Source organism: Eurosta solidaginis, chromosome 5, assembly GCF_040869045.1.
Source record: "Eurosta solidaginis isolate ZX-2024a chromosome 5, ASM4086904v1, whole genome shotgun sequence".
Classification (NCBI taxonomy): domain Eukaryota; kingdom Metazoa; phylum Arthropoda; class Insecta; order Diptera; family Tephritidae; genus Eurosta; species Eurosta solidaginis.
Genome location: NC_090323.1, coordinates 276,677,326 through 276,704,602, shown reverse-complemented (window position 1 = coordinate 276,704,602; position 27,277 = coordinate 276,677,326). Strand labels below are relative to the sequence as shown.

The 27,277-nt window shown below is 34.2% G+C and overlaps 1 protein-coding gene and 1 pseudogene across 6 annotated transcripts in view; one reads left to right on the top strand and one right to left on the bottom strand.

The window, feature by feature from the left end:
- The window catches only part of LOC137253662 (cuticlin-3), a 194,526-nt gene that overhangs the window by 61,698 nt on the left and 105,551 nt on the right, over nt 1-27,277 (bottom strand). The gene's annotated exons all lie outside the window — the stretch shown is intronic.
- On the top strand, nt 4,860-6,077 carry LOC137251941 (uncharacterized; annotated as a pseudogene).

The window sequence follows — 27,277 nt, the reverse complement described above, 5'->3', positions numbered from 1 at the left end:
GTATCAAATGAAAGGTGTTAGTGAGTATCTTAAAAGGGCGTGGGCCTTATTTCTATAGGTGGACGCCTTTTCGAGATATCGCCATAAAGGTGGACCAGGGGTGACTCTAGAATTTGTTTGTACGATATGGATATCAAATGAAAGGTGTTAATGAGTATTTTTAAAGGGAGTGGGTCTTAGTTCTATAGGTGGACGCCTTTTCGAGATATCGCCATAAAGGTGGACCAGAGGTGACTCTAGAATTTGTTTGTACGATGTGGGTATCAAATGCAAAGTGTTAATGAGTATTTTAAAAAGGAGTGGGCCTTAGTTCTATAGGTGGACCCCTTTTCGAGATATCGCCATAAAGGGGGACCAGGGGTGACTCTAGAATTTGTTTGTACGATATGGGCATCAAATGAAAGGTGTTAATGAGTTTTTTAAGAGGAAGTGGGCCATAGTTCTATAGGTGGACGCCTTTTCGGGATTATAAAGGTGGGCAGGGATGACTCTAGAATGCGTTTGTACAATATGGGTATCAAACGAAAGGTGTTAATGGGTATTTTAAAAGGGAGTGGGCCTTAGTTCTATGGGTGGACGCCTTTTCGAGATATCGCCATAAAGGTGGACCAGGGGTGACTCTAGAATTTGTTTGTACGATATGGGTATCAAATGAAAAGTGTTAAAGAGTATTCTAAAAGGGAGTGGGCCTTAGTTCTATAGGTGGACACCTTTTCGAGATATCGCCATAAAGTTGGACCAGGGGTGACTCTAGAATTTGTTTGTACGATATGTGAATCAAATGAAAGGTGTTAATGAGGATTTTAAAGGGAGTGGGCCTTAATTCTATATGTGGACACCTTTTCGAGATATCGTTTTAAAGGTGGACCAGGGTTGACTCTAGAATGCGTTTGTACAATATGGGTATCAAACGAAAGGTGATAATGAATATTTTAAAAGGGAGTGGGCCTTAGTTCTATAGGGGACGCCTTGTCGAGATATCGCCATAAACGTGTACCAGGGGTGACTCTATAATGTGTTTGTACGATATGGGTATCAAATTAAAGGTATTAGTGAGGGTTTTAAAAGGGAGTGTTGGTAGTTGTATATGTGAAGGCGTTTTCGAGATATCGACCAAAATTTGGACCAGGGTGACCCAGAACATCATCTGTCGGGTACCGCTGATTTAATTATATATGTCATACCACGAACAGTATTCCTGCCAAGATTTCAAGGGCTTTTGCTGTCGCCCTGCAGAACTTTTTCATTTTCTTCTACTTAATATGGTAGGTGTCACACCCATTTTACAAAGTTTGTTTCCAAAGTTATATTTTGCGTCAATAAACCAATTCAATTACCATGCTTCATCCCTTTTTTCATATTTGGTATAGAATTATGGCACTTTTTTCATTTTACATAATTTCGATATCGAAAAAGTTGGCGTGGTCATAGTCGGATTTCGGCCATTTTTTATACCAATACAAAGTGAGTTCAGGTAATTACGTGAACTGAGTTTAGTAAAGATATATCGATTTTGGCTCAAGTTATCGTGTTGACGGCCGAGCGGAAGGACAGGCGGACGACTGTGTATAAAAACTGGGCGTGGCTTCAACCGATTTCGTCCTTTTTCACAGAAAACAGGTATCGTCCTAGAATCTAATTCCTACCAAATTTCACAAGGATTGGTAAATTTTTGTTCGACTTATGGCATTTAAAGTATCCTAGACAAATTAAATGAAAAAGGGCGAAGCCACACCCATTTTGAAATTTTCTTTTATTTTTGTATTTTGTTGCACCATATAATTACTGGAGTTGAATGTTGACATAATTTACTTTTATACTGTAAAGATATTAACTTTTTTTTTTATTTGACTTAAACATTTTTTTTTTTAAGTGGTCGTGGTCGTTCTCCGATTTTGCTAATTTTTATTTAGCATACATATAGTAATAGGAGTAACGTTCCTGCCAAATTTCACCATGTTATCTTCAACGACTGCCAAATTACAGATTGCAAAACTTCTAAATTACCTTCTTTTAAAAGTGGGCGGTGCCACGCCCATTGTCCAAAATTTTACTTTTCCATTTAATTTTCCATTTTGCGTCATAAGTTCAACTCATCTACCAAGTTTCATCGCTTTATCCTTCTTTGGTAATGAATTATCGCACTTTTTCAATTTTTCGAAAACCAAATTTCATCAAGATAGCTCAAAATTTACTCAAGTTATCGTGTTAACGGACGGACGGACGGACGGACGGACGGACATGGCTCAATCAAATTTTTTTCAATACTGATGATTTTGATATATGGAAGTCTATATCTATCTCGATTCCTTTATACCTGTACAACCAACCGTTATCCAATCAAAGTTAATATGCTCTGTGAGCTCTGCTCAACTGAGTATAAAAATCAGGTAGTTATCCAAACGTTAAACGAAAACTCTTGTAAAACAAAAATTATGTTCAAAAATAAGATCAGACATAACTTAAAGGTGTCGAATGCGGATGGTATTTTGATCTTTCTAAAAGATAAACTTCCTTCAAAAGGACTCGTAGTTGTTTTTTGTCCAAATATTGAGCGATACAAAGAATTCCAAGCTTTGTATATAAAATATTTTGCAAAAAACAAAAGCCTAAAAATACTAAAACAAATTTATTTATAGAAGATATAACTGATAGAGAAAGTCTTTTGCAGTTAGTTGAAAAAACGCATATTAAAAATACTCATAGAGGTATTAATGAGGTTTACGAGGAATTGAAAAAAAATTATTATTACCCGAAATCCAGAAGTACATCAATAATTGTGAAAGTTGTAAACTTGTAAAACACGATAGGTCACCGATAAAATACAGTTTAAACATTACACCCACCCCAGTAAAGAATAACGATATTGTGCATATAGATATATGGTTTCCACAACGAGGCACCATGAATCTGACAAGCATAGATAAACTTACGAAGTATGCAACTGCCTCTTATTTAGAAGATAGAACTTGGGTATCAATACTTAAAGCACTAAAGGAGAGAATTCAGTGTTTAGGGAAACCAAATCTATTAGTATTCGACAATGAACTAGATACTGCCGTAATTAGAGAATTTTTAAAAGAACAGTAAATAAAGTGTCATACGACCACAGCATATCTTAAAACTGGAAATGCAGATATAGAGAGGCTTCATGGAACCCGGAACGAACACATTCGGCTCTTTAATGCGGATCCAAATAATAAGGATGATATTAGCGAACATGTGCAAAAAGTAATAATATCATACAACAACACTATTAACACTACTACTAATTTTCGACCAATTGATTTTTTGAATAATTTAATTCCACAAAAAGAAATATCTAAACTTTCACAAATAGTACATCAGAAGAAAGTTAATCGTATAAATGCTTTGAATCAGAAAACCAATAGAATTTATACAAACAGTTTTGCCAACAACATTGTTAATAATAACAGGGTTAGTAAATCAAAATCTAAATACAAGAAAATTGTTAATTATAAACAAGATGGAAATTATTTAGTATCAAACGATAACAAATTTAAAAAAGTATATAAATCCCAAGTAAAACGAAAAACATGAATTATAAATAAAAAAAAAGTTAATTATGTTCTAAAAAAAAAATATATACATATATATATATTAGGCCGGGTCGATTTGTGGGGAGGCAAAAAAATCGCCCATTGCTCTGTGAAAATCATATTCTATGGATCAAAATAAGAAACTTTGCCGAAAGAACTATACCTCTAAAACGAATTCTGATGTCCCCCCCCCCCCCCCCCCCCCCCCCAGTAGTGGAATTCACTAACTTTTTTAACGACATTTGCCATCGCTTTATTTGCGAATCGATAACTATAACGATTTCGTTATTCAGTAACTATTTTGTATCGATATTAGTTTAACGACGATCAGCTGTGTCGTTAAATAAACGGCAAGTAAATTGGCTGCGTTAAAAATCACGATATTAATATTTCTGGCAATTTTAGTTAAAAAAGAAAATCGGAACTTTAATTAAATACTTTCAAACACGAAAAGCTGCTTTATTTATAAATCAAATGGCATTTGCGTACTTGGCGTACGTTTTATCACAAAATGAAGAATTACTAAGTCCATCGCCAGAGGTTCATAGAGAAGTAGATGACCCATTCCACTTGAATGCAACGGAGTTTCTAAAGCTGTACCGACTAACCCTAGACTTGGCTCATGATATTATTTCTCAACTTGATGGTCAATTAAGGGGTTCAAGAATAACTGCGATGTCAACAGAGAAAAAAAAAAAATAATAATACCGCATTTACTTACCTTTTGTTAAAATATGTAAAAACTTTTAAAAGCAGTTAGTATGCGGGATTTATTTATTTTTGGCACTCCTTTTGTGCTTTTCGCATTTTTTAGGTTTCGTTAAGCTGTGCTGCCACCTTTATACTATTAAAACGAAATTTAAATGTAATTTATTTTGATTCGTTAAAACTAAGTTAGTGAATAGCACAATCGATAAGGCAAACGACAAAATCGTCAATTAAAATCTCGACAAATAGCATCGTTATAAGTTAGTGAATTTCGCTACAGGTAGGGGTAAATTTTGAAAAATCCCACTTTGACCCATTTAGAGTGCTCCAATCCACTATAGCCGATTTTAGCGGCAAAAAGTCAATTTTTCAAATTTAAATTTTTGCAATTATTTTGATGGTGTTCAATACCCAACATATTGATAAGAAAAAATTCAAAAAAATTTACTCTTGGCAACCCTGCTTATGTACAAACAGCTGGTAATGTTTACAAATTTTTTAGTACGTGTTAATACAAGTGAAGCAGCAAAATTTTTATAAAATTAAAAACTGTTTTTTAATAATATATTCTTGTAAAAAAACTTTGTAAATATGAGTTCTATTACTCGAGGTGAGTAATTTTACTATATACAAATATAGTTTGCTAAATGTTTTTATTTCGTATTTATTTTGGTGGTTTTTTGTATGTATTTTTTTGTGAAATTCTGAAGAGTTTTATCGTTTTTCGTGGAGTAAAACCAAAAATGTTTTGAAGTGTTATTGGAACTATTTACATGTGATTGTTTGTAGAAAACTCAAGTTTTATGTCATGGTAAAAGTGTATGCATTTGACTGCTAATGAACGAATTTTTAATACTTTTGTAGAAACACGCAGGTTCAAAAATTCTGAAATATTTGAGTTTTGTTTGAGAAAGAACAGGAATGTTTCGAATTACATAAAAGGAAAGATTTCATACGAAATTGACAGTGAATTAAGTAAATTGATATGTACTAAAGCTCGGAACTTATCTAATTTTATTAAACTTAAATGGAATAAACAAACCTGAAATGAGAATGCATTTAGAAAATATAATAAGAAATGGTTGAGTCGAGAAACAATTTTTGTAATACCGAAAAAGATTAATACTATTGGGCGACCAAGACTGACGTATGATGATAGCTGCGAAAGAAATAAAAGGAGATTAGCTTCCGAATTCCCAGCAAGGAGACAATGCGCAATTATTAGTTCATGCTGCCTCTATATCTGCCAAAAAATCCCACGCAACGGATTTGAAATTTGTCCTACAACAAGTTGCTATATCTCCAAATCGGCCATCCAAAATTCGAGAAGTTCTTAATACTAGCCATAAAGAAGTTACGCCAGTATCACCTGATGAAGCTCTAATGTTTGTGTTAGAAAACGGATTAACTAAAAAGGTGTACTCAAATATGCGGCAATTAAACATAAAACACAATTGTAGTATTTATCCGACTTATGATAAAGTTTATAAAAGCAAATTGAAATGTAGACCGGATGAAATCAAAGCGAATGAAAGCTCTGTCGAAGTGTCGTTGCAAAATTTGTTAGACCACACAGCTAAAAGAATTCTTGAATATCAAGATGAAGTATTGTGTACAATGGATGTTGAAAAATCGAGCCTAATTTCGAGCTACGGGTTTGATGGTTCTACCGGTCACAGCTTGTTTAAACAAAAATTTGTGGAAAATACTTCGGAAAGTTTCGATCATTCCCTGTGACATCAGTCATTCCAATAAAAATAATTTCATCAGCACGCTTGAAATACGGATTAAGCCCTTTGCATGCATGGATTCGTAGTTTCGAGTTTGTTTTAAAACTTTCATACAAGCTAGATTTGAAAAAATGGCAAGTTCGTGGAGCAGAAGAGAAGAGAATCCTAGCAGAAAAGAAACAAAAAATTCAAAAAGAGTTTTTGCTTCAAATGGGGCTTCATGTCGATAAGCCGAAAGCAAATGGCAGCGGCAACTCCAACGATGGCAACACAGCTAGAAGAGCATTTTCTCGCACGGACCTTTTAGCATCTATTACTGGTATAAATATAGATTTTTTGAAACATTTACACATAATCTTAATTCCTCTCTCCTCTGAATTTGAAATTGATGCTCAAAGGTTTCGTGATAATTGCATTAAAACCAGTGAAATATTTTTCCAAAACTACGAATGGTACTCTATGTCTGCCACAATACACAAAATATTAGTGCATTCGTCACAAATAATTGAGGCTTCAGTAGTACCCGTAGGTGTCCTGGCAGCAAATGCATCTGAGGCGCGAAACAAATATTATAAAAAAGATCGAACTGGTCACGCTCGAAAGGATTCAAGAGTGCACAACATACTTGACATGTATCATAGAGCTATGGATAGCTCTGACCCATATATATCAAGTATATGTTTGCAAGAACGTACAAATAGTTCAAAAAAACTTCCTTTTCCTCGAGAAGTCATTGATCTTTTTAAAATGCCTGAATTGCCACCAGAACTTTTATTACCTTCAACATCTCAAGAAGCCTCCAGCTGCAATTATAGTTATGATTCTGATGTAAGCATATAATTAAGCCCTATATCTTTCGAGAATATGTATGTTATTTTTGTTATTTTCAGATTAATCCATAAGCATTTACAACGGCGGCCACCGTGGTGTGATGGGTAGCGTGCTCCGCCTATCACACCGTATGCCCTGGGTTCAACTGCCGGGCAAAGCAACATCAAAATTTTAGAAATAAGATTTTTCAATTAGAAGACAATTTTTCTAAGCGGGGTCGCCCCTCGACAGTGTTTGGCAAGCACTCCGGGTGTATTTCTGCCATGAAAAGCTCTCAGTGAAAACTCATCTGCTTTGCAGATGCCGTTCGGAGTCGGCATAAAACATGTAGGTCCCGTCCGGCCAATTTGTAGGGAAAATCAAGAGGAGCACGACGCAAATTGGAAGAGAAGCTCGGCCTTAGATCTCTTCGGAGGTTATCGCGCCTTACATTTTTTATTTTTTTTATTTACAACTTCTTTAAAATTATAAATTTATGAATTAAAAAATAAATAAATTTCTTGGTAGCATTCAATATTTTTTTAATAGTGGGCGCGGGCCGCCCATTTTTCCTAAGTTTTTTTTTGTCAGAAGAAGTCCGTTTTCAAAATTTGATGAAGCCAGCTTTTTGGTAAGTATTTTTGGCGACAACTTGGGTTTTGGATACAGAAAAAAGAGGGCGTGGACCGTTCAATTTTTTCTTAAGTTGCTTTTTTGTCCGTGTAACTATTTTGGTGAAGCTAGCTTGCCAGGAAGTACTTTTTTCCACTACTTTGAAAAAAGGGGACGTGGCCCGCCCATTTTTTTCTCAAATCGATTTTTTTATCATTAGAAGTCTACACGCCAAATTTGGTGAAGCTAGCATGCCAGGAAGTACGTTTTGCCACTACTTTGAAAAAAGGGGGCGTGGCCCGCCCATTTTTTCTCAAATCGATTTTTTTATCATTAGAAGTCTACACACCAAATTTGGTGAAGCTAGCTTGTCGGAAAGTATATTTTGCCGCTAAAATCGCAATTTCGGCCATAGTGCAATCGAGTCCAAATGTATGACCGACCCCCACTAACTTTGGAGGCCCGACCCACCGATGCCAGTGGCACACCCCTGGACCCCCCTGGGGTTCACCATACAAACATTTCAAAAAATCGCCGGTTTTGCACTTTACATGAAAAAATCGGCGATTTTTTTAAATGTTTATATGGTGAACCCCCAGGGGGGTTCCAGGCGGTGTGCCACTGGCATCGGTGGGTCGGGCCTCCAAAGTTAGTGGGGGTCCGCCATTTAGAGTGCTCCAATCGAGTCCAAATGTATGACCGACCCCCACTAACTTTGGAGGCCCGACCCACCGATGCCAGTGGCACACCCCCTGGAACCCCCCCTGGGGTTCACCATACAAACATTTCAAAAAATCGCCGGTTTTGCACTTTACATGCACTTTACCCCCAGGGGGATTCTAGGGGGTGTGCCACTGGAATCGGTGGGTCGGGCCTCCAAAGTTAGTGGGGGTCGGTCATACATTTGGACACGATTGGAGCACTCTAAATGGGTCAAAGTGGAATTTTTCAAAATTTACCCCTACCTGGGGGGGGGGGGGGACATCAGAATTCATTTTAGAGGTATGGTTCCTTTGGAAAAGTTTCTTATTTTGATCCCTAGAATACGATTTTCACAGAGCAATGAGCGATTTTTAAATCGACCCGCCCTAATATATATGATAATAACACTTAACTATATTTCTAATTATAATATGTTTACGTTCTGAATAAGCAGGGACTGCCTATTCTAGGGGTGGAGGTGTAATATAAGGACCCATATGTACCTCTATACATACTTTTATACATACATATATTTACTTACTTTTAACAAATAGTACATACATATTTCTCTTAACTAAGTTACATAGTTTTAAGAGTAAATATACCAAGACTAAGGAGAGTAATTTAAAGAGCAGAAATTAGTCGTAAGCTTTAGATAACTAACGTTTTATAAAATTTACTGAAATAAAGAAGCCGAGTTATTTTCCAGACACCAAAGAGTGCGTTTGCGTTTTTTAATAACGTTCCTATATGCAAAATTTTTTTTTTTTTTTGAACATTTTAATTGTATGTTATTTAAATATTTATCCAATTACTTATTTTTATTTTGAAAAATAAGTAAAGAAAAATTAAATTGTATTCCATTCTCTAAATACATTGGGAAATATTGACAAATGATGACCAAAACACTTTATTATTCTTGCGGAATACAACAGAAGCAAACGTAGTCGATTTTTGAATGTTGCTGACAAACCGGCTCGGCACATTTCGTCGTAAGCTTTAGATAACTAACGTTTTATAAAATTTACTGAAATAAAGAAGCCGAGTTATTTTCCAGACACCAAAGAGTGCGTTTGCGTTTTTTAATAACGTTCCTATATGATGAATTTCATATCAAAGGCTGAAAAAAACGTACATTTTGAACCCGACCCCCTCAGAATTTGATGAAATTTTGCATGGGGTTACATCTTACCCACCCAAACACAACCTCATTTTTAGAAATTGCATTTTCGAAAAATTGTGGGCGTGGCAAGGTATCGAAATATCCTAAAATATTAGAAAAATGACGATAAGAGGTACTTTTAAAGCGTGATTACTACGGAATGGCTTTACCGATTTTAAAGATCTTCATACCATTAGAAAGGTATTGAAATAAGCTTTCAAAAAAAAATCGACTGTGAAAATTTTTAGTACACTGAAAAAAAAAAATTTTTTTAAATAAAATTTAAAACTGAAAAAACACTTCAAAGATCAAGCGATTTTGAAAAATAAAATCTTATTTTGGAAAGGTCTATTTAATATATATAACATATCTGAAAACTAAAATGGGGTTTTTTTTTAATTTTTTTAAGTAAATGCATCCCTTGGCTACTTTCTCATATTTGGATATCACGCGTAAATAAATCAACCAATTTGAAAAATTTTTATACCGTTAGAAAGGTATTAAAATCACCTTTGAAAACATATACTGTAAAGATTCTATATTACACTGAAAGAAAAAAAATTTTTTAATTTTTTTCTAAATTTTTTTTTCAAACTGGGAAAACACTTCAAAGACCATGCGATTAAAAAAAAAAATTTTTTTTAGAAAGGTAGATTTAATATATATAACATATCTGAAAACTAGAAGGGTGTTTTTTTTCTTTTTTTTTTAATTTATTTAAGTAAATGCATCTCTTGGTTACTTTCTGATATTTTGATATCACGCGTAAATTAATCAACCGATTTCAAAAATTTTTATACCGTTAGAAAGGTATTAAAATCACCTTTAATAAAATACACTGTAAAAAATTTTTATTACAGTGGGGTGCACCCCAGCTAACATCAAAACAACGGCTCGAATACTTCACGTACAAGGAAAAGTTCGGCGGCTCAATGTACTTGAGAACATGTAGATATACAAGTTAAAAACATTTGACGGCAGGATAATAAACGAACAAACCAACACTATCTCTGACGAAATATTTGAACCCTTAAAGCTAGTTTACAAAAAACAGCACAAGCCAGAAAGTACAGCAACCAAACACGTAACAATGAACAAGCAAAAACGAAAAATTTACCAAACGGCAAAAATCACCGATTTCTACCTACCTCAACCTACCGCTTAGCTAACAAGCGCTATGTCTAGATGCGTACAAAAACAACCCTTGGAAAAGGTAACAATTCGGACGTATCAATACCGCGCACACACACACGCATATTAACGTTTCCTACCACGGACACATAGATTGACATTACCTGCCACAGCACCCATGGACTATAAAAAACAACACAACGGATAGACACAGACCAGAACGAAACTAGGCATTGATATGGAATCAACTAATAAATACAGATGTGTGCAGCTATCAAGAAAATGTTCCTCTCAACTTCGAAACATTAGCTTAAACGAAGCAGCGCTGATATCTGAGCATTTTCCAGCAGTCTCCGACATTCATCGTTGCCGTATTTGCGAAAGTTGTCGCTTTAATCTTGATGAAATTTGGTATGTAGGTTCCTGAGAACTCATCTCAGATCGCCATTTAAAATGAACGATATCGGACTATAACCACGCCTACTTTTTCGATATCGAAAATTTCGAAAAATCGAAAAAGTGCGATAATTCATTACAAAAGACAGATAAAGCGACGAAACTTGGTAGATGAGTTGAACTTTTGACGCAGAATAGAAAATTAGTAAAATTTTGGACAATGGGCATGGCACCGCCCACTTTTAAAAGAAGGTAATTTAAAACTTTTGCAAGCTGTAATTTGGCAGTCGTCGAAGATATCATGATGAAATTTGGCAAGAACGTTACTCCTATTACTATATGTACGGTTAATAAAAATTAGCAAAATCGGAGAAGGACCACGCCCACTTAAAAAAAAAAATTTTTTTAAAGTAAAATTTTAACAAAAAATTTAATATCTTTACAGTATATAAGTAAATTATGTCAACATTCAACTCCAGTAATGATATGGTGCAACAAAATGCAAAAATAAAAGAAAATTTCAAAATGGGCGTGGATCCGCCCTTTTTCATTTAATTTGTCTAGGATACTTTTAAGGCCATAAGTCGAACAAAAATTAACCAATCCTTTTGAAATTTTGTGGGGGCATAGATTTTATGACGTTAATTGTTTTCTGTGAAAATGGGCAAAATCGGTTGATGCCACGCCCAGTTTTTATACACAGTCGTTCGTCTGTCCTTCCGCATGGCCGTTAACACGATAACTTGAGCAAAAATCGACATATCTTTAATGAACTTAGTTCACGTGCTTACTTGAACTCACTTTATCTTGGTATGAAAAATGAACGAAATCCGACTATGACCACGCCCACTTTTTCGATATCGAAAATTACGAAAAATTAAAAAAATGCCATAATTCTATACCAAATACGAAAAAAAGGATGAAACATGGTAAGGTAATTGGATTGTTTTATTGACGCGAAATATAACTTTAGAAAAAACTTTATAAAATGGTTGTAACACCTACCATATTAAGTAGAAGAAAATGAAAAAGTTCTGCAGGGCGAAATAAAAAACCCTTAAAATCTTGGCAGATATTACATATATAAATAAATTAGCAGTATACAACAGATTATGTTCTGGGTCACCCTGGTCCACATTTTGGTCGATATCTGGAAAACGCCTTCACATATACAACTACCACCACTCCCTTTTAAAACTCTCATTAATACCTTTAATTTTATACCCATATCGTACAAACTCATTCTAGAGTCACCCCTGGTCCACCTTTATGGCGATATCTCGAAAAGGCGTCCACCTATAGAACTAAGCCCCACGCCCTTTTAAAATACTCATTAACACCTTTCATTTGATACCCATATCGTACAAACATATTCTAAAGTCACCCCTGTTCCACCTTTATGCCGATATCTCGAAAAGGCGAACACCTATAGAACGAAGGCCCACTCCCTTTAAAAAATACTCATTAGCACCTTTCATTTGATACCCATATCATACAAACAAAGTCTAGAGTCACCCCTGGTCCACCTTTATTGCGATACCTCGAAAAGGCGTCCACCTATAGAACTAAGGCCCACTCCCTTTTAAAATACTCATTAACTCCTTTCGTTTGATACCCATATTGCACAAACGAATTCTTGAGTCACCCCTGGCCCACCTTTATGGCGATATCTCGAAACGGCGTCCACCTATGGAACTAAGGATTACTCCCTTTTAAAATACTCATTAACACCTTTCTCTTGATACCCATATTGTACAAACAAATTCTAGGGTCACCCCTGGTCCACCTTTATGGCGATATCTCGAAACGGCGTCCACCTATGGAACTAATGATTACTCCCTTTTAGAATACTCATTAACACGTTTCATTTGATACCCATATCGTACAAGCGCATTCTATAGTCACCCCTGGTCCACCTTTATGGCGATATCTCGAAACGGCGTCCACCTATGGAACTAATGATTACTCCCTTTTAGAATACTCATTAACACCTTTCATTTGATACCCATATCGTACAAACGCATTCTAGAGTCAACCCTGATCCACCTTTATGGCGATATCTCGAAACGGCGTCCACCTATGGAACTAAGGATTACTCCCTTTTAAAATACTCATTAACACCTTTCTCTTGATACCCATATTGTACAAACAAATTCTAGGGTCACCCCTGGTCCACCTTTATGGCGATATCTCGAAACGGCGTCCACCTATGGAACTAATGATTACTCCCTTTTAGAATACTCATTAACACCTTTCATTTGATACCCATATCGTACAAGCGCATTCTAGAGTCACCCCTGGTCCACCTTTATGGCGATATCTCGAAACGGCGTCCACCTATGGAACTAATGATTACTCCCTTTTAGAATACTCATTAACACCTTTCATTTGATACCCATATTGCACAAACGAATTCTTGAGTCACCCCTGGCCCACCTTTATGGCGATATCTCGAAACGGCGTCCACCTATGGAACTAAGGATTACTCCCTTTTAAAATACTCATTAACACCTTTCTCTTGATACCCATATTGCACAAACAAATTCTAGGGTCACCCCTGGTCCACCTTTATGGCGATATCTCGAAACGGCGTCCACCTATGGAACTAATGATTACTCCCTTTTAGAATACTCATTAACACCTTTCATTTGATACCCATATCGTACAAACGCATTCTAGAGTCAACCCTGATCCACCTTTATGGCTATATCCCTAAATGGCGTCCACCTATAGAACTATGGCCCACTCCCTCATAAAATACTCTTTAATGCCTTTCATTTGATACACATGTCATATAAACACATTCCAGGGTTTCCCTCGGTTCATTTCCCTGCATGGTTATTTTCCCTTGTGTTGTCACCATAGCTCTCAACTGAGTATGTAATGTTCGGTTACACCCGAACTTAACCTTCCTTACTTGTTTTTTTATCAAAATAGCACACCAAAAAATAACGCGTAGTAAAAAATTTTATTTTAGCACTCACTTCCTGAACATTCAACTTTTATTTATCAACTGCCATCAAACAAAATTCAAAAATATGAGCTAAACGGAAAATCAACTCTTTTTCGACCGACCAAATTCAAAAATATGAACTAAAAAGAATATCAACTCTTGCCATGACAAAAAGTAAAGGCTGCCTTGATATTCAAAAATTTCAAAAAATGCATTATGCGCGGTTGCATGCAAAATATTACATAGAAATGTGTGTGGGTCCAGTCAGACCTATGCGTTACGAAAGTGATGTATTAATCAACATATCTATATAACTAGATATATCGGATATTAAGATGATTTTTTTTACAAATCGACGTATGATTAAATTTTTGGAAGCTACCTAAAATTTCGAACATATAGCTTAACCCAAAGTGGTCTTTTTTTGAGATTAAAAATGGAAAAGGTCTGGCTGGACTCATGTGTAAGACGAAGGGTTAAAAACAATCGTTAAAATAAACGCAAATACGCCACGAAAATATAAAGAAGACATTTTATTCACATCTGGATCAAAAAAAACAGCGACTACCTCACAGAAAACATCAAGCAATTGACTACGAGGATCAGACTGACATCCATTGTGTACTATATATGTAATTTGACCAAAGAAGATAAATATAATAAAGGTCTGGCTGGACTCATGTGTAGGACGCAGGGTTAAAAACAATCGTTAAAATAAACACAAATACGCCACGAAAATATAAAGAAGACATTTTATTCACATCTGGACAAAAAAAAAATTAGTGTTAATGTACAAAAAATTGTAAGTCAAATTGGTTAAGTTCTAAAAAAATGTTCAAAATAGCAAGTATTAATGTAGTTGTTTTTCGTTTTTGTAATAAACAGATAATTAAAAAAATCCCTGATGAAGACGCAAAAATTGCGTCGAAACGCGTAGGATGACTAAATAAAACGTTGTTTTATTAAGAAGGAAAAAAACCCCGGCCGAAAAGCTCCAATAAAAATATTATTTTTAAATAATTTTTTGTCTACTGTCAGATTGATAGGGATTTAAAAAGGATACGATAGTATATCGATACATTTATCTCAATATTTCCAAGAATGAAGTATCCAGATCGAAATGTATCGAATTGGGCGAACAAATATATATAAATTATACAGGGCTGTCATGGAATCCAAGTCGGTTTTGCGTTTTGTCGGAATTACAAACCAATATTGATTTAAACTGGTGTCATAAAACCGCATTGGTTTTGCTCTTTTCGAATGTAAATAATAGCGATGTTCGAATCAGCTGTTTTGCAGTGTTATCGGTGCACCGGCAATTTTGATGTTAACTTTTTGGCAAAATTTTGTAAAATTAATTGTTTTGTGCATTTAAACAGAAATAAACAAATTTATTGAGTGCAAAATGGCATAAGCAGTTGTGGCGTTTATGTTATTGGAAGAAGAAAGTTGTGAGAAGGTTAAAAGAAAAATTTTGAGAGATCGCAGCAATCCATTGGAGCTGCCAGAGACAGCGTAAATAAAAATATTCCTTAATGTGCGTTTCTAAATATTTATAGTATGCTTGCAGTTTGATTGCATACTATCGCATAAACAAAGAGGCTTTCCGAATGGTATTGGACACCACTGAAGGACGCTTAACATCCTCGAAAGTTGTGCCAGTGCTGCAACTGGCAGCTACGTTACGACTTTTTTCTGAGGGATCCTATCAAAGATCAGTTGGCAAGGATTCTAGCATGAGTGTAGGTGTCAACGATTTTAGATGATGTGCTTCGCGAAGCCCTTCGCAATGTGTGGATGTTTCTCCATCAATTTAATCAAAATACTGTTTTGCATTGAATTTTTATGTTTTTTCCTATTAAGAATGAAAATATATGTAAATTTACATTTATTTTTATAAAATAAACCGTTATTTACTTACTTATTTACTAGACTTAACTATGTTTCAAATATATAAATAAATAAATAAATAACCATCAGGTAAAGAATGCGAAGATATGTGAAAATTTCGCTGTTATTTTTTAATTTGGTTTGTTCTGGATTAAATGTTTAATGTTAAAGAAAACTAATAAAGAGCAACATTGTTCATCGGATATGTCCCTAGAATATTTGTGAATAAAGTTTTCTATAAAATAAATATTACTGAAGTTAAGAACAATTAAAACGAGCCATAGTGAGAATATTAGCGTTTTTAGCAAATTTTGTGGGCTCAAGGCACGCCCAATAATTAAGCAAACGATCTAAATTTTTTTATATATAATTTTTTTCTAATTTGGAACAAATCTAAGGGGTTCGCAAAGTGAAAATACGAAAAAAAATAACGGTCACACTAGTGAGCACCCTGTGACCTTTTAGCTCTTACCTGTTAAAATCAGAAAGAAACGGCGAAAACCTCTTATCTGAGCAGTCGGTTGTATGGTATTGTAACGAATGTCGCGGTATTCCTGAATATTTTACAATATGTTGTTGTTGTTGTTGTTGTTGTAGCAGTGCAGACATCGGATTGATGAGCCAACACTGCCCAGGGGCTTAAGGAGTCATCTCCGTAAGCATTATGAGGAAATACGGCACCTGAGAACACAGCCGTAGGAATCTAAAAAACACAAGCAGGTCCTCAGTGAACTCCACAAACAGGCGTCAGACCTCTATGCCCGGTGAATCCCGTACTCAAAGAGCAATACTCAATAGCACTCTTCCTAGGGAAACGCGAATCACTCTAGCTCAACTTCGATCTTGATACTGTAACAGGTTAAACTCTTACCTATCCAGAATCAACCCCGACATACAAAACATAGGTCCTGCTTGTAATGTGTTCCCACATGACGCCAACCATCTCTGTAACTGTATTGTAGAACCAACGGCTTTAATATCCCTCTCATTATGGTCCACCCCTTTTGAAACGGCAAGTTTCCTTTGACTCCCGTTAGAGGATATTGATGACAATTTGTGATCGGTCGCACCTATTGGATGGGGCGAAGCACTGCTATAACAACCTTCTGCTATCGTTCGAATCGCTGAATTGTCGAATAAATAACTCAAGTATTCAGTATATCTCCTTTATTTACAACTCTGCTGTAGTAGTAGTACTTCACAATACTCGCGTACTTCACTAACAGGGTGCTAAAATTAAACTGATTCCTTATACCTCAGCTTGCGCTGTTTTATACTCTCGGTTACCTCGTTCGCCCATTTCTCCTAAGGTAGACGTTTCACAAACATGCCTTCTAGAACAATTGTATCTCATGCTTGGTTGTGTAGCTATATACATGTATGTAAGGCCATATGCTTTATTACCGTCTATGTATCTGCTGGTTATGTGTGTGAAATATTCTTCGTTGCCTTCTTTGCATGTGTGCATATAGCTTAAAGTTGTTGTATAGCATTTATTTACTAATTGCACAGTGACGCATCGAAACTGCTAACATTCGCCACAGTATAAATGTTCTATATATAACTTATCTTGACGATTTTTTCAAACAACAACGTATGTCATATTCGGAAGCCGAATTCCTACACATGTCTCCACCGATACAATATCGGTGTTGTGTTTCTGCCTGGCAAGTGGCAATATTAGAATCAGAATTCAGAAATTTTTTACATGTTGGTGTATATATCACATGCCACGCACTCTATGAATCGAAGTTTCCACCTATTCTGAAGAGCACTACTTCCTACAGATTTGTGCATATTTCATGCAAATCGACGAAATGGTGCTTTCAAAAAAGGAATTGAAAAATTTGCGGGTGCATAGTTATATATTAACTAGTATCGCCTAGTGGCGACTAATCCAATATATTAGATAAGGAGTATCAAAATTAAAGGTTATGTAGAGATTTCTAGACAAGAGCCATACTAATATCTCTTCATTTGTAATCCGTCACAATCCCTGCCCCGTACATGCCCCGTACATGCACAGCAGCCACAGCTCCACGCCTTTATGGCCTTCCAAAAGTTCATAAGGAGCACACACCACTCCGCCCAATATCATCATCGATAAATGTTCCCTGTTCGAAATTATCAAAATTCGTAGGTCAGATTTTAAAAAACGTGGTCTCGGAAAAATATAATATTAGAAATTCAATCCAACTAAAACAAGCCATAAAAGATATACACATTGCCGACGATGAAATACTCATATCACTAGACGTGATATCCTTGTTCACTAATATACCTATCCATCTGGCTATTAACACAATATTACAACAATGGTCTATCCTTAAAAACCACACAAAAATCACAAAAACCCAATTCCTCAAGATTCTTGAATTCTGCTTCAGAGAAAATGAAATTCTTGAAAATATATATAAATTTACATTTATTTTTATAAAATAAACCTTTATTTACTTACATTTTTAGAAAATATTCAACTGCAAGAGAAAAATAACTATGAAAAAATTAAATCCAACAGCATTTAACTGATTGGATTGTTTCCGATAGCAAAATCAATAAAATCGGATTCTGTGACACCTAAAACCGACACTAATTCCAATTCGAACATTAAACCGATGACATTGGATTTCATGACACCAAAGTAATTTTTTTTGTCGTTTTTAAATCCGATTCCGACAACATTTGGATTCCATGAGAACCCTGATTATTATCCACAATGCTAGGCATCACCAGATCTTTTTCATGCATTTAAAGTATTGTGTTTAGTTCATCAGACTTAACTTTGTTTCAAATATATTGTAACGAATTTGCTGCAAAACCTCTTATTTGCAATCCTCTACTAAGTTCGAATCACTAAACTGTTGAATAAATAACTCCAATTTGTAATAATGCAAAATGGCCTTTATTAAAGTACTTCACAATAACAAACTGTGCAACGAATAGCTTGCTTAATAACCACACTGATTGATAGCTCAATGAAACTCTACTATTCAAAATAACACTGCTATTGCTCGCTAGATATCGTCTTAATCAAACTGCTTGACAACTCAAATCAAACTGAATTACTTCTTACTCGCCTGTCCCGCTTTTATAGTTTACGCTGCATACTTCTAGGCTCTTCCATTTCCAGAACTTACCAACTATATTCGTGTGTGTATAGTTCTCATATAGTTTCTACTTGTTTACAATTGTCTACTTTTTAGCGCTTCTCAGATGTACATATGTGAGTTTGTAGTTTACAGTCTCCCGCACACACATAAGCGTATGTAAATTCATCTGTGTGTGACATCTCATCTCTCGCTGCCTTGTATGTAAATGTTGCTCGTCGGAATGTGTACATATGTGTAGACGCAATTATTGATTCGTTTATGTAGATACATAATGATTGAATTATTGATGTGAATTCACGTCACTGCTTAGCATCGGCCTGGAGATGGCAGCACTCCTCAGTTTTGCTAATATTCGTAACACTGCCCTCCACATAAGTGTGATCGTCCCGATCAGACAAATCTCCCAATCTAAACGCCGCTAGCATCTCCAAATGTACCACCCTTCTAATCCGTGGTTTCCCAGTGGTTTACATGCGGTAGATGGTATCACTGATCTTCTTCACAACTTTGTACGGGCCTTCCCAACTGCACCGTAATTTGGCTGGAACACCTTTCCGCCGGTGAGGGTTGTTTAACAGTACCAAATCTCCCGCCAAGAAACCTTCCGAATTAAAGTTCTTGTCATGCCAGTGTTTCATCTTACTGCTCGTTACCCTGGGCCGTTCCTTCACACCCTGTTGTTTGGTCAATGAACCACTTCGTAGAGCTTGCGCTGGACGGATTTGCTTTGCATAATCGGTATCGTTATATCAACATTCAAGTTGATATTTAAAAAACCTTTTATTTTGATTTTCTTTTTAAAAGTTTATATTTTGTTTATTTTTAAGTTTAGATATTTTCTAACTAATTAGAATTTTCTTTTTTTGAAGTTATTCAAAATTTTAAGTTAACACGAAAACTCAATTAAAATTATTTTAAAAATTAAAGTAAAGAGTACAAAGTAGTTAACACTATATTTACTCCCCCTCCAAGAAAATTTGAAACAAACAAATTATTAATTAATATTAAAAGTAACCTTTTTTTGTTTTTTGTTGTTTAATGTATTTGTATTTAAATTAGTGTTAATAAGTATGTTTGCTGGTTTAAGTAAATCAATTGAAATATTTTTAATAGTATTTTTGTATTGAATTGTAAATGTTTTATTTTTCTTAGAGATAACTTTAAACGGTCCTTCATAAGGTGATTCTAAATTAGATTTACGAAGAACTTTAACAAAAACATACTCACAATTTTCTAATTGTTTAGGAACGAAAACATTTTCTTTGTTATGATGAAAAACTTTAGAACGAACAAGTGAAAAATATTCTCTTATTTTATGAAGAGCGTCATTAGAAAAATCATTTTCTTTATTACTATTTGAAATAATTAATTCACCAGGTATTCTAAGTGTTTGGCCATAAACAAGTTCAGCAGATGAACATTTTAAATCTTCTTTAATAGAAGTTCGTAAACCAAGTAGAATGAATGGTAAAATGTCAGACCAATGAACTGAGTCGTTTGATGCTATAATTGCTGCTTTTAAAGTTCGATGAAATCTCTCTATCATGCCATTTGCTTGGGGATGGTAAGGAGATGTATGAATTTTATGAGAACCTAAAAGTTTAGTTAATTCTGTAAAAAATTTTGAGGTGAATTGTGAACCTTGATCTACTGTAATATTTAATGGTATACCAAATCGTGGTATATAATTTTGAATAAAAGTTTTTACTATAGTATTTGTTGAAATATCTTTAAGCGGATAAGCTTCAGGCCAACGTGAAAATCTATCAATAATTGTTAAAATATAACAATTTCCATTTGAAACTGGAAGAGGTCCAACAATATCCATATGAATATGTTCAAAACGGCCTGATGGTATTTGAATTTTTTGGATAGGAGATTTAGTATGTCTTGAAATTTTAGATTTTTGACAATTGATGCAAGATGAAGTCCAATCGTTAATTTCTTTACGCATGTTAGGCCAATAATATTTATTTTGAATTAATTTTCTAGTTGTTCTTATACTTGGATGAGATAATGAGTGAATTTTGTCAAATATAATTCTTCTCATAGAATGTGGAACATAAGGTCGAAAAGGTTGTAGAGAAACATCACACCATATGTTTAAATTAATAATTGGAATATGAATTTCTTTTAAATTATTTTTAGAATTTGGATCAGAAATGGTTTTTTGTAAAAATCTATCAGTTTGCTGTTCTTTATATAAAGTTTCTAAATTTATATCTTGAGTTGAAATTGCATTTATTTCTGGAATACGGGAAAGTGTGTCGGCAACTATGTTGTCTTTTCCACGTATATATTGAATATCATTTGTAAATTGAGCAATATATTCAAGATGACGTAGTTGACGAGGAGATCTACCTACTTTAGAATTTAGAACATGAATTAAAGGTTTATGATCAGTATAAATTGTAAAAGTTCTACCTTCAAGAAAATGTTTAAAATGTTTAATTGAATTATAAATTGCCAATAGTTCACGATCAAATGTTGAATATTTAGTTTCTGTTGTAGTTAGTTTTCTTGAAAAATAAGCTAAGGGTTCTAGTATATTATTGCTAGTTTGTTGAAGAACTGCTCCAATAGCAACATTTGATGCATCTACTGCTAATGATAAAGTACCATTTTTGTCGAAATGTGTAAGTAAAGTATTTTTAGCAAAAAGTTTTTTAACATTTTCGAAAGCTGTTGTGGTTTCATTTGTCCAATTTAATTGTTTGAGTTTGTTTTTAATTGCATGTGTTAACATTTCATGCAGAGGACTAAGTTCTGTTGCTAACATTTTAATATATCTGTGATAGTAATTTATCATACCTAAAAATTTTTGTAATTTATTTATAGAAATTGGTTTTTCAAAATTTGTTATGATTTCAATTCTATCTAAAGATGGTTTAATACCTTCGCCTGAAATTTCGTAACTTAAAAAATTTAATTTATTTACACCGAGAGTACATTTTGAAGGTTTGATATTTAAATTATATTCTTCAAGTCTTTTGAAAACTGATTTTAAATGATTTATATGTTGATCTTCATTATCACTGGCAATAAGAATGTCATCAATGTATGTAAATACAAAATCGAAATCAGAAAATACTTCATTAATAAAGCGTTGGAAAGTTTGAGCACTGTTTCGTAAACCGAAAGGCATTCTTACGAATTCAAACATTCCAAAAGGGGTAGTTATTGCAGTTTTATGAATGTCTTCTTCTGCCATTGGAATTTGGTGGTAAGCACGCACAAGATCAATTTTGGAAAAAAATTGTTTGTTTTTTAAATCAATTGTTAAATCGTGAATATGTGGTAAAGGATACCGATCTGGTGTAGTAATAAAATTAAGTCTTCGATAGTCTCCGCAAGGTCTCCAATCATTTGGTTCTTTTTTAGGAACGAGATGAAGTGGAGATGCAATAGGAGAATTTGAGGGTCTGCATATACCCGTTTTAACTAAAAATTCAAATTCAGCTTTAGCAATTTTAAGTTTGATTGGATCAAGACGTCTGGGTTTCGAAAATGGTAAAATACCTTTTGTTTCTATCCTGTGAACAGTATGGTGTTTAACTTTTTTAGTATAATCTGGTTCACAGGTAATAGATGGAAATTCATTAAGTAATTTTGAAAACTTATTTTCGACAATAGGAATTTTGAGTGAGAAAATATCAGAAAATCCAGAAGATCCAGTAACTTTAATTTTTGTAGTAGAATCCATTATTTCTTTATTTTTAATATTGACAATAATTCCGAATTTTTCTAAAAAGTTTGCTCCTAAAATTGGTGTATCAATATTCGCAATAATGAATGGAAATTCAAAATCTCTTCTTAAACCTAAATCAATTTTAAGTAGTTTTGTACCGAAAGTTTCAATTGAAGAACCGTTTGCTGCGGTCAAAGTAAGATCCGAATTTCTTTTATAAATCTTAAATTTAGAAAAAGGAATAACTGATACAACTGCACCTGTATCGATAAGAAAATTAAGTTTATTGAATTTATCAAATATGAATAGGCGACGAGTAGGTTTAATAATAGTTCCATTATCCGTCACCGTCATAATGGATCGTTTCAATTTAAATTTTGTTCGTAATTTGAATTGTGATTTTGATTAAAATTGCATGGGGGTGTACATTTAAGAGCGTTATTCTTAAATTTTTTGTGATACCAACAAATATTTGTTTGCAAATTAAAATTATGATTGTTTGAAAAATTTCTGGATCTTGAAAAATTTCGAGATTTAGATCTATTTCTATCTTTAGATCTTGAACGAATATATAATTGATTAATATCATTAGAAATTTTATTTAAATTTTGATAAATAGCCGTAGTTAATTCAGTTAAATTTTTAACGCATTGTTCTAAAATATTATTATTTATATTTGAGACTACAGGAGATTTGGAAGAATGAGGTTTATTGATTAAATCAAAAAGTTTGTCAGCTAAAATAATAATTTCATCTCTGTTTTGATTATTATTGGAAGTCAAATGAATTTGTATTTCTTGTGGTAATTTACGAATCCACAATTTAAAGAGTAAGTCTTGGCTAACTATGGAGTCAGAACCTATAAGTGATTTCATAAATCTGAATAATTCAGATGGTGAACGATCACCAAGTTCAGTTTTTGAAAATAATTGTTCTAATCGTTTTTCTTCGCTAAGAGAAAATCTTTCACATATAATTTTTTTGATTGTATCATATTTATTAAAAAGAGGAAGAGGGTTAATAACATCTAAAATTTTAGATATAGTATCTCGTTGAAGAGTAATTAGAACATTTTGAAATTTTAAATTATCATCATTGATATTGTTAATTTCAAATTGTCCTTCAACAAGCAAAAACCAGGCATCAGGACAATCTTGCCAAAATTGTGGTAATTTAATAGATTTATTAGAAGGAAAATTTGTAAAGTTATCTTGTGTTGAAGTATTTTGTGTTGTATTAGAGATGTTGTTTTGTGTTGTATTAATGTTAGAATTTTGAGTTGTATTGTGAGTCATGATGTTATTTGTATGGTTGATATTTTGATTTTCTGCATTTGTAAATTTACGAGTTCGTATTGGTGAACGTAGAACCATATGAAAAAAAAAAAATAAAATAAAATGAAAAATTTGAAAATTAGGAAATACTTAAGATTTTTTTTGGAAAGGGAGTTAACAATTTAAATAAAATATTTAATTTTATATAAAAAATAAGTAAATTTAAATAATTGTTAAAATATAATATTTTAAATTTAATATTAGAATAAAAATTATACTTACATAAAATTAAATTTAATAAAAAAATATTAAAATTAATAAGTAGTTGATTGATGATTGTTTAAAAAATATCTTGAAATTAATATCTGGATTGTTTGATATCGTAATGCTTTTAAAATATGCAATGGCTTTGTTGTTTTATTTGTAAATCTCTTAATTTTCATCGTGATGTCTTCATTTTAAATCTGTTCTTGTGTGTATTGCGTGCAAAATTGTTGTTGTGGTTTGGATAACCCAATCGCTGCTTTTAAGAGTATTAGGTTGTAAATGTTTTAATTTTGTTTACACACACGTTTTTAGAGTTTTTTATGTTTTTAATTTGATTTTCAACATCTATTCTTTGTTTTAATGTTTCGTATATATAATTTACAGCGACTGTTATATGAAATTTGCACAGAATGTTGTTGTATTGCTTCTTGTTCACAAATATATAGGGAACACAAATATAGTTAAATTATATGCACAAGAATTTCAATAGTGCTATTTATTAAATTTTTTATTTAGTTAATTCTTCAGCGCGTAGTATTCAGACACCCAATTCTTTCGGCAGATCGGAAAGTTGATTGCATGACAAATTCAGCAAAGTAAGGCGTGTAAATAGAGATACAAATGCTGGTACTTTAGTTAGTTGATTCTTGACAAACACCAAATCACCAGCACAGTCCTTGAGAAGTTGAAGCAATTCAGGCAATGTACATTATAATGGATTGTTGATAGATATTGTATTGTAATAGTAGAGAATTTAATTTTGTTTTATTTTTGTTCACTATTGTATTAAAAATTTTAAGATTCTTGTTCAATTAATTGAATGATATTGAAGCGAAAATTTTGCACATAAACTATTTTGTAAATAATTGTCTAAATTATTTTAGATGTTTTTACACTATACACATTTTTAGTTTATTTTAGAATATGTTTCTGTTAATCAAATTCCTATATAAAATAGTTTTTGAGTTTTAAACTAATCACTGCCTTAATGATCTGGCTTTTCTTTAATCACATTTCCGTATCATTGTGTAAGCACATGTATGTGATAATTATAGTCACATTAACATCTATAATTCACTAGTTCTGCATTTAACAACGTTAATTTAAGTCCAAATTCGTTGTACAAGTATGCACGTTCAAATAATTTTAGGTCTCCTGGCAGGATCGCCAATATATCAACATTCAAGTTGATATTTAAAAAACCTTTTATTTTGATTTTGTTTTTAAAAATTTATATTTTGTTTATTTTTAAGTTTAGATATTTTCTAACTAATTAGAATTTTCTTTTTTTGAAGTTATTCAAAATTTTAAGTTAACACGAAAACTCAATTAAAATTATTTTAAAAATTAAAGTAAAGAGTACAAAGTAGTTAACACTATAATCGTTCCCACATTTCACAACAGTAGTGCGCTCAGGCTTGAAACTACCCTCGCATTCTTTCTCGGAAATTCGTTGCTTTGTTTTCCTGCGTCTTTTAGATTTTGTCAATGCCAGTGTTTCTCTCGCAGGTACTCTTGATTTTGATTTATTTGGCCCATTCGATCTATCAACCTTTGCCTTTGACTTTCGTGGTCTTTGTCGAGTCTTTTCCACCAGTACCCGATTACTGCTGAACCCTTTTTCCAAACTAAAGTTAAGTGGTATGTCCTGGTTCTTATAGCGCATAATTTTCCTTCGCATATCGATCCTGACGTCATGGTCAACCAAGAAGTCCACTCCCAATATGACTTCATCAACGATCTCCGCCACAACGAATTTGTGTAGAACCATGACTTTTCCAATTAATACCTCACATACCACTTCGCCTTGAACTTGGTTATACTCGCCAGTGACCGTACGTAACTTTGCTCCAGGTAACGGTTTTACTCTCCTGTTGACCAAGTCAGATCGGATCAAGGAATGAGATGCGCCCGTATCTACAGTCAGTACTCGTTCTTTGCCATCCACATTCCCTCTGACGGTAATACTGATCGATTTTCTACCAATTTGCGACACAGATATCACAGGGCATTCAATAGCTGGATCTAGCTCTCTACCTCTTACTCGCTCTTTCTCATCTCCTCCAGCTTTGCGTTTACGGCCACCCACATTGTTGGAACTATTAAGACCAAGATCGCAATGACGTGCTATGTGACCGGACTTCCCGCATTTGAAGCATTTGGTAACTTTTTCACTTCGCTTTTGCGATCCTTTCAGTGTCTCCAATATTGCGTCTACCCACTCTGGCCTTTCTACTTCCACACGGCGAGCTTTGTATGCTGGTTTACTCAATAATGACGCCGTTTTCTGAGTCAATGCATGGGATACCGTTTCAGAAAATGTTTGCTTTGGGTTCGCGTATGTAGCCCGCTTCGTTTCCACGTCCCGTATGCCATTTATGAAACTCTGGATTTTTACCCTCTTGGTGTATTCCACGGGTGCGTCCGCATTTGCGAGATGAGCTAACCTTTCAACATCCGAGGCAAACTCCTGCAAAGTCTCATTCGCTCTTTGATGACGGTTTTGCAACTCAATTTGGAATATCTGTTTCCTATGCTCGCTTCCATAACGTCGTTCTACAGCAGCCATCAATGTTTCATAACTGTTCCGTTCGTACTCTGGAATCGTCTGTCAGATTTCCGCTGCAGGCCCTTTCAATGCCACGAACAGTGCAGCAACTTTATCTTCCGCATTCCAGTTGTTCACTGCTGCGGTCTTCTCAAACTGTAGCTTGAAGACCTGGAAAGGAACAGAACCGTCAAATGATGGTGTTTTTACCTTTGGATTGCTTGCTGAAACAGCTGGGTGGTTTAGCTGCAGCTCCTGTATACGACCTTTTAAAGCATCTATCTCAGCCTCGATTTTGTTCTCAAACTGCATTATTTTTTCGTCCATATGGGCTTCTAGTTGTACAGAGATCTGCGATGATACCTGTGCTGAAATTTGTCCCGACATTTCGGATATACGTATCTCCTGTGCTTCAATCCTGGATGCTATTTGTGACGACATTTCGGATATACGTGCCTCCTGTGTTTCAATCCTGGATGTTATTTGTGACGACATTTCGGATATACGTGTCTCCTGTGATTCAATTTTTGCTGTAATACGGTTCTCCTGCGATTCCAGTTGGGATGCCATATTTGTGGATATTTGTGATGACATTTCTGTTATACGTGCCTCTTGCGCTTCCAGCTGGGATGCCAATTGCGACGACATTGATGCTACTGTCGATGTTTGTGCAGATATTGCAGCCAATATCATGTTCAAGTCTGTGCTGGTAACTGTCTGAGATGTTTCGTTT